This window comes from Orbicella franksi, chromosome 4 (genome assembly GCF_964199315.1).
Source record: "Orbicella franksi chromosome 4, jaOrbFran1.1, whole genome shotgun sequence".
Classification (NCBI taxonomy): domain Eukaryota; kingdom Metazoa; phylum Cnidaria; class Anthozoa; order Scleractinia; family Merulinidae; genus Orbicella; species Orbicella franksi.
In genome coordinates, this window is record NC_138148.1 from 18477301 (window position 1) to 18482525 (window position 5225).

The following is a 5225-nucleotide window of genomic DNA, read 5'->3' on the forward strand; positions in this document are numbered from 1 at the left end:
GTAATCTCTAATTTCTGAAAACAAAATTGAAAAAAACTCAATATTGGCGGAGAAATGGAGGTTTTACGTTACGGCCGGAAGTAAAAGTTCCCTCTTGATTGACAGCCCTATAACGTGTACGCAATCAACCGAGACTACTTTCGCGGGAATATATGGATACCACGAATTGGCTGGCTACTCAGATCCAAGCATTTTTCGTATTAGATGTAATTCTATTAAGTTATAAGTAAACATGGACCACGGAAAACTCTGTTTACCAGTTCGAAAAAGCGAAGAACGAACGAAAACACATCAGTGAGTGAAGAAGCGAAAGTTGGCCTCGCGGATGAAGCTATAGCTATCGTATCAAGCAGGCAAAAAGATCGAGTCAAGAGTAGGGAAAGATTCTGTAAAGGTTTGGGAACTCGACAGCTATAACAGCGACGTGTACATTGACTCTTTTGTTGAGTCCGATGCCGATGAATCGCCCAACTCATTGAGATCCATTGGAATATTATCCATGCACATTTGCTCCGCCGCGCTTTCTTTTGTTCAGTTTGTTCTCGTCGCCCAGCCACTCTAGCGTTCGTATCCTTTTTCGTCTTCCCCATTTTGCCAGACCAGCTTCAAGAAAAACCGAGCTACAGAAAAATTATCTCTCCGCCTTGAGCGCATTGCGAAACTCAAGGGTTTTTTCGAGATTCACGCGTAAATTTCACCGCGAGTTAATGGTAGTAAATTTTCCAAGCGCTGATTGGCTCAGTGATCTGAGAACCCAGTTGAAGGCGTTTGTGGGCGGAGTTTGTTTGCGAAGCAAGAGATTTTTCTTAGCGCTGTTTTCTCGAATAAATTTTTTCGCTTGAAGTAGATATTTTAAAGAGTTACAACTCAAAGGGGATTTGTTTGATTGCCCTCAAATTTGGACAGTAGCTAGATTAACATATAAAAAACAAAAACGTGTCTGCGAATTGTTTATTTCGAAATATTTTTTCTCCGAGAGCAATTTTTGTACGATCACTTCACATTTTTTAAGTCCTATTTTGAAAATGTTCTGTAACTTTTTACTGCAATTGAATGTGGCAAAACGCAGACACGCTTTTTTAGCGCTTTTTGTCCTGAAACCGGGGAAAAAAATAAATTGGCGAAAAACAAAATTCGCTTTGACTTGTAGCTTCCAAAAGGTGATTAGGACGCTCGCATTTAGTGGCCGTGAAAAAATCGGCACTTCATTTTATTTCAAAATTTTTGGTATGGTTTGATAGCCAGCTCTATAAGCTTTAATTTGATATAGGGGTTTAGGTATCTACAGCTTAAACCGAACGCGCTACATTGCTTGGACGTGAGACACCCCTGAAGGTATACGGTAACCTTAAAATCCAAAAACTTGAAGTCGTTGATGATGTCCCCAAAGAGCCACTCCACAGTTACTCTAACAGAACTCATGTCAAAATTGTATTGTTCCATCATCGGTGTTAGGACACCATGGCGGAATGGTGCCTGTAGGTGTGTTCGCAGGGGATAGGCAGGATCACCATAAACACTCATGGGCTGGCCTGTTGGGGAAAATGCATTCCTTTCCAATTCCTGGAGAAGATTGGAATCTACCAACATGCTTGCATCATGTTTTTTCCCCTCTGCATACCAAAACAGATAAATAAGATTAATAAATTAATGAAACCTTAAGTGGCAGCTTATTTTCATGGCATCCTAGTGAACATAACTTACCAACAGGCCCATACATATTTCCAATAAGTCCATTTGGTAGAGCGACGGACTGAAACTTGAGTGAATGTACCCGTTTATGTCCATTGTACACTATTCTTTGGTGTTGGCTTGGGCGAGAAATTGGTCTGACTGTCCCATCTATAAACCCAAAGCAATTGCCGAGAGGTGCGCCTTTAGCAGGGATAACATCTGCATACTCCTGTAGCATTGGCGGACTCAGTATATCAAAATTCCATTGTGAAATTCCATGGCTCAAAAAAATATGATCCATCACTGTATTGGTAATCATCCTTATTTTAGGAACTGGTCTTGCAAAACGATGAATCATGTCTGAATAGCGACATGGATACGAGAAGCGCTTCAGAAGCATACAAAGCCCTTCAGTTCGGTCACAAGTTGTTCTTTGCGGACATCGGAAAGTGTCTGGTAATTGAAGAACATTTGCCAATAATGTTATGTCCTGTTTTCGCACTCTGAACTCCGCTAAACACTCTGATTTATCCATCTGGTCGTAATCAAACTTTGGGTAGGAGCTGTAAGGGAATTCTGGATTCTTGGAACTGTAACTTTCGTACAAGGTCAAAAATTCTTCGTGACAGATGCTTTTACTGTCGTACAAAAAAAGAAGCAGGTTTCTCATTTCACTGAAGGATGACATTTTCTCAAACAGCTTATTTTAAAAGCGAACAGAGTTTGCTACCGACGTCGCTGCTGTAAAACTCGTCTAGCTGCTTAACGTTTATATTTTGGCGGGAACGACGTTGTTCTCTTCCCAGGCTTTTTCGGTCGCTAAAGTTGCCCTTGCCTCTAAAACGACCCGTGCTTAAGAGGCTGTCTCTGTAAGAACCGACCACTGATTTTATTTCGAAAATTCGATTTTTCTCATAAGCTGGGATTTCGAAGCCCTTACCTAGTCAATCACTAAAATGAGTTTTGTTTCATTAAAAATTCCAATTGAAGTTCGGGCCGCTCGACGCAAGTTTCATGCCCGCCGAAACCTGAAAAATGGCACATATTGCCGGCGCTCTAAAAAAAATAATATTCGCTCAAAAGTCCCAATCTTTTTTTTCAACTATAGATATATTATAGCAGTTTGTTTAGCCATGTTGCAATTATAATTCAATGTTGTTCCTTCAACGGTTAAAAGAAGATTTTCTACCCGTTAAATAGAGTTTTGAACCAAACGTGAAAATAGCTCTACTTTGAAGGCACGTTTTAAAAATGTGGCACCTGTTTGAAACCGCTGAACTACATGAATAGAAAGTATAAATGTCCCTTAATTTAAAACAATAATAAAATTTGTCTGCCCACTAGGTTTTCAAAACTAACGACCGCTTAAAGTTCAGGAAATTTTGAAAACATCCCAGTAAGTAACTAACACACTCGCCTTCGTAAAGTGCTCCGATAAATTCCCGTAAATCTCTTACCTGGCTTCAAGATTAAAGTTTTGGTCCTTTGTAGCGATCCTTGAAACCTAGGTAGCATTAAAACTGCCAGCTTTTCCTTCCAACTGTAGGTTTGTATATAAAGTAGATTTATGCATTCCTCATCTGTGTCGAGCGTGACCGTCACATACTTCGATGTGCTTTGTATTACTGACCATTGTTTTCCTCGAAGCCGGTTTAGTAGACTCCTCTTGAAAGGTTTGTAGAAGCACTCTTCTGGACAACTCTCGGCACGCATACATGTATGAAGAGTAAACGGTGATTCGGGAAGCCATGGAAGGATTGATAAATGCCACGGCCATTTTATGTTTACAACAAGTGATTTAGTTCCCAATCTTCCCATTATACTCACGGGAACGATTGGGAACTAAATCACTTGTTGTAAACATAAAATGGCCGTGGCATTTATCAATCCTTCCATGGCTTCCCGAATCACCGTTTACTCTTCATACATGTATGCGTGCCGAGAGTTGTCCAGAAGAGTGCTTCTACAAACCTTTCAAGAGGAGTCTACTAAACCGGCTTCGAGGAAAACAATGGTCAGTAATACAAAGCACATCGAAGTATGTGACGGTCACGCTCGACACAGATGAGGAATGCATAAATCTACTTTATATACAAACCTACAGTTGGAAGGAAAAGCTGGCAGTTTTAATGCTACCTAGGTTTCAAGGATCGCTACAAAGGACCAAAACTTTAATCTTGAAGCCAGGTAAGAGATTTACGGGAATTTATCGGAGCACTTTACGAAGGCGAGTGTGTTAGTTACTTACTGGGATGTTTTCAAAATTTCCTGAACTTTAAGCGGTCGTTAGTTTTGAAAACCTAGTGGGCAGACAAATTTTATTATTGTTTTAAATTAAGGGACATTTATACTTTCTATTCATGTAGTTCAGCGGTTTCAAACAGGTGCCACATTTTTAAAACGTGCCTTCAAAGTAGAGCTATTTTCACGTTTGGTTCAAAACTCTATTTAACGGGTAGAAAATCTTCTTTTAACCGTTGAAGGAACAACATTGAATTATAATTGCAACATGGCTAAACAAACTGCTATAATATATCTATAGTTGAAAAAAAAGATTGGGACTTTTGAGCGAATATTATTTTTTTTAGAGCGCCGGCAATATGTGCCATTTTTCAGGTTTCGGCGGGCATGAAACTTGCGTCGAGCGGCCCGAACTTCAATTGGAATTTTTAATGAAACAAAACTCATTTTAGTGATTGACTAGGTAAGGGCTTCGAAATCCCAGCTTATGGGAAAAATCGAATTTTCGAAATAAAATCAGTGGTCGGTTCTTACAGAGACAGCCTCTTAAGTTCCCTAGTATTCTCGACCGCAGCACAGCTATTCAATAGCTTTCATTCTTTACTTAGTTCTACACTTTTGTATGTGTGGAATTGCAGAATGCTGTGACAAAACAGGAGTTTTCTCAACCTTTGCCCAGTCATTCAACAGTTGTCATTCTTTACTTAGGAGTGTACACTTCTTATGAGTAGAAGTGTAAAATAACCTGACAAATTAGGGATTTTCTCTAATTTGTCCAGTCATTCATCGGTGACTTACTCGCATACGTTTCCAATATTTATTACCAAACAATAATTATTTCGGTTTTGATTTTTGATTTTTCTCACTTTGAATTTAAAGTCGTTAAAAGTCGAACTATAGTCTCCCCCCAAAAAAATTTGTTTTCGCCTATATAAATTTCCTTCCGGCCCTATCCCCTACTTGGGGGCAAGGAACTAAGCATATAAATTTCCTTGTTTTTCTGGTCACCACCGCGAAAAATTATCGCGAAAAATTATTCAATTTTCTATGAATTTTCAAAGTTAGTGAAATTGGCCTTTTCCTCGGCCACGGCCGAGGACTAGAGAAGAATGTGATGAGTTGGCCTGTGACGTCATGGAAGGAGTAACAATGTTTTGCTTCTGAGAAGAACATATGCAAACATGCGATAGTGTGATTCAAAATCGTTGCAGAATGCAAGGAAGATGTGTTGCTAACGTTGGAGGGAATAGCAGTGCAGCATGCTTAGGAGAGAGTAATCCTCTTCATTCAATACCTCTATCCCGATGACA

At 39.6% G+C, this 5225-nt stretch overlaps 1 pseudogene; it reads right to left on the reverse strand.

The window, feature by feature from the left end:
- The window catches only part of LOC145485338 (uncharacterized), a 2696-nt pseudogene extending 222 nt beyond the window's left edge, over positions 1–2474 (reverse strand).
- Positions 2475–5225: the final 2751 nt, after the last annotated feature.